General features: G+C 34.8%; 1 long non-coding RNA gene across 1 annotated transcript; it reads left to right on the top strand.

The window, feature by feature from the left end:
* Positions 1 to 1,057: 1,057 nt before the first annotated feature.
* Positions 1,058 to 6,009, top strand: LOC123532235 (uncharacterized). Its single transcript, XR_006682601.2, has 3 exons — positions 1,058 to 1,274; positions 3,577 to 3,681; positions 5,817 to 6,009. It is a non-coding gene; the product is annotated as an uncharacterized LOC123532235 (long non-coding RNA).
* Positions 6,010 to 6,293: the final 284 nt, after the last annotated feature.

Consider the following 6,293-nt stretch of genomic DNA (forward strand, 5'->3'; position numbering starts at 1 on the left):
TCACCACCATTTAGTAGGGTTTTAGAATTTTGTGAACGTACACCGAACAGAGTTAGCCAGACTAATATATTGGCGAGTCTGAGTACGGCAAATGCTGGCCTCTGATTATGTCCAGATAATTAGTTACATTGGATATTTCTCCTCCTGAAAAAAGTGATACTATTAGTTTCTAACAGTGACGTAATTTAAAATATGTTTTACACGTGTAGGAAATAAAACAAAATGAGTCAATAATTGAGCCGCACCATGAGAAAACCAACATAGTGCATTTGCGACAGGCATGGATCCAGACCAGCCTGTGCGGATCAGGATCAATACTGTTCGCTAAAAGATTCTCTAATTGCAATAGGGTTTGAAAGCGAACAGTATGGATCCTGACCAGACTGTGCGGATGCGCAGGCTGGTCTGGATTCATGCTGGTCGCAAGTGCACTATGTTGTTTTTCTCATGGTGCGGCATTATTGTATAAAATTATATAACATAGGTTCGTCACATGTTTTACGTCATAGGAATGAAAAAAGGCCATTAGAATTTATATAATTTTAGTTCTAAACTAGTTTAATCAAGCTTTGGCAATGACGTGTAGAGACTTTGGACAAAAGTTGATTTTGCCTATAACAGGTAAAGAAAGAAGAAATTTTGATATTTCTGAACGGACAGCTTGCATGTGATATAGAGAATATTATATCTGTAACATTGAAGTTATTAAACCTACTGAATGAAACTGATAAAAAGCTAAACAAAACCTCACAATGTGCATATACACGACAAAAGCGATTCTCCAATTTAATTAACCGTAATGATATTACATGTAAAATGCAAAATTAATACCGACTTCAAATCGAGATTTTGCTGTTCATTTAAAATGTCACAGTTTTATAACTAGTTGAAAACTTTGTAATATGTGAATTAGCATATTTGAATAATTTGATTGTTAAAATATGGAAAAGACACTACTAAAACTACATTCGTCGGCAATAACTGCTTGCATTGATAATCGTTCTGGAGCGAACATAATAACGATATTCTCTTAGATCAGTTCAGTCATGAATATTTCCTAAGATCTGTGCACGTTTTATTATTTAATTAGGTAAATATTAATTGGCAATATTCGAATCTGACAGCACGCGTGCAATCTTTACATGTTTTACGATCAATCATGATATTTCTTTCCTGGTACATGATATTTAAGCCTGTAAATTTTTAATCTTGCCACGTGTTGGTATTGTGCAAGACGGATTTCTTAATCGTTATAAATGTGCGGGATATAATAGGTAAATATGTCTATTTTTAATTCATGATGTTAAGCATTTAAAACTTACTAGCGTTATACAAAAAAAGTTTTGATGTGATTTAATTTTAGAATTTGACGAACAATTTCCGTAGGTACTGACTATTCTATCAATACATATAATCTTTGGAAAAACCCTTTTCCCATGATTTGCTTATTTAAATATGGATAGTTCCTAGAAAAATAAACTTATTTAGTACAGATCAGCTCAAGCGTAAACTTAATTTAAGTTACTAAGCGTAACGTCGAGCCTAATTCGTACAGGTAAACGTTTGATATTGCCGCTTCGCATTTAGAATAGACGAAACTTGAAGAAATAGTATTTTTTATGTATATGTTTTATTTTCAATTGTTTTATTTGGTCCGTATATACCACTTAAATATTTGGTGGAGATTCACGCCTTAAATTATAAGAAGATTGTAAAACCTAATGTTTATGATACGTTTTAGAATGTTTCCCAAAAACGCTTAAATTTGGCATAGTATTTAGTTGTTGAAGGCGGATTTTCATTTTCCATAATACCGGAACCAATACAGCGATATTTGTTATTGATAAAGTGATTCAAACCAACAGATTTTACAACGTTAAGATTGTATTTACACTGGCTTTAGTGAACAATGCATGACTTTTTCGGGCATAACACGTCATTTTGTTCAATTTTAGAGATACTTAAAACAAAGATTTATTTTATCACAAGGGCCATCAGCAACTCAAACTTATTTGTAATTAGTTAATATTGTTACGCTACTAAATGATCGCGCCTTGTTTGCACAAGTTAGAATAGGGATTTTCCCGTTTAGGACCGAAATAGTGCGCTATATATGCGAACCCGTTGAAAAATTAGCCACACTGAAAATGGTACTCATTTTCCTATTGAATAGCCTTTGCATAATAACATACGAGAAGTAGTAATGAATACTTTATCAGTAAATCGAACAAGGAAATAAACAGCTTAATTGGTTCCAGATACTACTGGAATGTGCCAAGTCTGTTATGGTAGCATATTATATCAGAAGAAACATATTATATAACATGTAGAAACATCATTGACTTCCCTTGTAAGAGCAAACTCTCCCAGTTTCGTCTTAATATTTGCGAAACCAAATCTTCTAGAAGCCGAGCTCTGAACAACCTCCAAATATGTAGGACTCTCAAATGCGACCGTCCCTCACAATTTACATAATGCAAGATGTGGTGATCTCTCTTGTGTCTGTATGTCTGGGATGTTTTAGCATCTAGTCGAACTTCTCTCTGCCCACAAAAGCCAACATTTCGTAGTTTAAAGTGTATCCAGAATGTTAACTTTCAGGTTTCTTTGCTAGACTATTTCTTGCAATAGTCATGTTTGTGACAGTAATAGCACTCGATGCCTTCATTTACATGCCTTTTCAGATCGTTTTGTCTTGTCAAGCCTGATTAACATTGCTGGGATATTATATTACTTTTGCTGCGGTCTAAACCCATCTTAAGAAGTCACAAAATATACATATAAGAATACATACAAACGAATGACTTTCGTTATAAGGTAAAATAAATTGACAAATTTATTCTGTCATGTTTTGGGTATAAATCAAATTGAGATTGATATTTGGCAATATATCAATAGAAAGTTAATGTCCTTATAAGGGTTATAAGTATCTAGGGGACGGTGCAGAAAATACTTGGTAGCCGCTATACGGTTAATTTTGACAATAGATAGGTTTTGTGGCTCTGTCTTCTGCTAAGGCATTGAGTAAATGCGTTTTTGTTTCCTAAGGATTGCTTTTTATATTGATTTGCAAGAGCAGTTCTTATGTTTTATAGTGTAACATGCCTTCTGTTGCTTTTGTGTATGTTAGGGATTCACCAGGCGAGGATTACTTTTATTTACACTATCATGTGACTTTGGAACATGGTGGGGTAAAAGTTAGGTGCACAATAAATCGGTTTAAGCTCCCCAGTGGTGTTTTTACCAATGACAATTCCAAGATGGTGCCCACAGTATTCCTTTATTTGTTCGTTTTGTCCTCGTGTGCTTGCTTTGTGTGCATTTTAGAATAATATGTGTTTCAAACGAGCAGAATTACCTTAAACAACCTTATTTTTCAAATAAGAATAGCTTGAATAAAATATGCTACATGTTTCGTTCTTTTTGTATTTCTTTCCCAGAATAGAATGAACAAGTTTAATGAAAAATTGTAAATAATTTTTGCTGCTTTAAACATACTGTTTATAACGTTCTTTCTCTACAACATGTTACAGCATAATGAAATGTATCAGTTTAATTGTGTAATCTTTTTTCCAGAACATACTTACAAAATGTTGGTCTTGTTATGCCTGATAGCTACTGCCCTACCTTTAACTCTTGTGGAAGGTGCGAATTGCTGGGCGGCCTCGACAATGAATGTCTGTAAGTGGAGCATATTTATAATGACTTGGGTTAATTACCAGAATCGTAAGGTATAAGGCCCCTAATAGTAATGTTTAAAAATGGCATTTGCTTTGTATATTCTTACAGCTGACCGTGATCTGCACTGTGTTGCAAAACTTTAAAAACTTTTACCGTGCCGTTTTTTATAAATTTTGTGTAATTTATGGTATTTCCTCAAGCTCAAGTAGAGACAAATTTCAAAATGATGGCCTTTATCTAAAACGTTTGCAGATAATTTATTATACCATTATTTTTTATGAAAGAAACATCAAACTATTGATTAACAATTATAAAACTTAAAATAAAACTCAAACTCATTTTTTTTAGTGTGCCTCAAGTTAACGGATTTAATGTGACAGAATTCTAACTCCCAACACCGTAAAATTAAGGTCGAATCCTGCGGGTCTGTTTTGAATTTTGCTCACTTCATTCAAAAATAACCTTGGGGCAGAAGTAAAACCTACCTACATTTCTTCCTAAATATGTAATCTAAAGAATGAAGGCAAAATAGAGAACTTTTACCGCAAGTAACTCAGTATTTTATAAGATGTCTAACTCTACCCCTTCTGTTTCAGAGGTAAATTTACTTTGAACAGCAAGAAATTGCTTATCAAATGAATTTTTTCCACTTTTGTACAAACAATTTGGTCCCAGTGGGGCTTGAACCTACGCCCCTCTGAGAATTACAGTCAAAGTAGGTTTATGGTAGGAACTGAATACTCTTCAAAAAGGAGGTACTCTATTATGGGCCTAATACCTTAATGTCAATCTTACGGTTATTATTCAGTATTCATAGGCCAGTCGTTCGTTATTTTATCGATAACTTGAAACATTTGTTATTGTCAACGAGGATGTCGTTTTGAAACAATGACTTTATAGACTAAGTATTCGTTAGACCTTCGTTGCGCACCATTTCTGATATTTTGTTATTATTTTTCTTTGCAAATTGTTGCACATTTTAATTCTAAGGTGTACTTATATGGGGCATATTATGTTAATTCCTACGTAAATTCGTTCGTCTGAAAGTATGTCTGTTTGTCCAAAACTTGTTTCGTAATTAATGCAAACATTGAACTGATATGTAGTGTGCATATATTTGATGAGGATCTACATACAGATAGCTATAGGTTCTGGTGAGAAAATGTAAGTGTATTTTGGCCCGTTTATTTATTTATTTTTTTTTTGTGTGTTTTTCTTGCACTTTCCTCGACCATTTTTTGTCGCATTGTTTTGTTAGCAGATCCTTAGTATTTGATTTATATAATCTATTATAACTTAAACGTACACATCCGGTTGATCTTAAATGAGATACAAAAAAAAAATATCTAGACTTCCTCAGTTGTTGTTATTATTGAACTTATGAATACATCTGTGGATGTCTCTAAATTATATTCTGGTACTTATAGCATGTGTAAATGTTGAGTTCTGCTCAATCCGGTGCTAGAGGGCGTTGACAGTAGCTTTCATTTCCGCGACCGTCCATAACAGGCTCAGTCGTTCCGAGCCTGCAACATTTTCGTTTATGTCGTGTTAGGCGACCTGTAGTTTTCCACTTTTTCTATTTTTTTTTCATTTGATTAGTACAACGAGACGAAGCATTTGTCAGTGTACATCTTTAAGAAATAAAATTCAACTGAAATAGATTGAAAAGTTATCGACATTTTGACCTTCGCCGTCTGTCTGTCCATCTGTCTGTCCGTCCGTCCGTCTATCCGTCCGTCCGCATTAAGCTTGTCCGGCTTTCGCGGGTCAAACTGCTGGCCGGATTTCAACGAAACTTCACAGGAGTGATCATTACCAACCCTAGTTATGCATATCACTGACATGTTCCGCTTCGCTGCACAAAATGGCCACCAGAGCTAAAGGTATACATACGGGGGAGACATATGTTTTTGTGACAAAACACCTTCTTGTTTTCTTTGTGACTATTTTTTTTATAAATACTGTGAAAGAAACGGCCTTTGAAAATTGCGATATCATGGCAGTATTCAGGCTATGATATTTAAACAATCTTAAAGTCACTGATGTTAAACGTTTTGCGCGTATTTGTTTTAGTTTTTTAACTACACTTTGTTATTTATCATAAAATTATACATATACCCGTTTCGTTCCAGCTTAGGTACAGTTGTAAACGGAGGCAGAGATAGAACGATCACCTATGAAGTCACCATTAAATAATCTTCGCAGATTTGTTGTCAAGCCCTAAGCTGCCCGACCGCAGGATGTCAGTTTGAGGAGATGGGGTGTGGTAACACGGTAATCACATTGCCTTGGGAGTCCACAAATAAACAGCCTGTCATGAGATGCCACGCCCCTGATGGCGCTTCCTATGAATATACAGCGAAATTAGTACTAGTCGAAGGCCAACAACCGGACCCTTCTCTAACCATTTTCACGATATCTCCAGTAATTTTTATGCACGAACTTGAAATTTCAACTGAATAAAGTTAGGTCATCCTCCAAACTAAAGAGCATATTTGTTTGTCTCTAAATACATTTTTGAGGCCTGGAAAGTGAGGTACCGGACTGCTGTAATTTATCTCTTTACAGTACCATGTTTCAGGACAGGTATCTGTTCTATGCGCAACGAA

Source organism: Mercenaria mercenaria, chromosome 11 (genome assembly GCF_021730395.1).
Source record: "Mercenaria mercenaria strain notata chromosome 11, MADL_Memer_1, whole genome shotgun sequence".
Taxonomy (NCBI): Eukaryota; Metazoa; Mollusca; class Bivalvia; order Venerida; family Veneridae; genus Mercenaria; species Mercenaria mercenaria.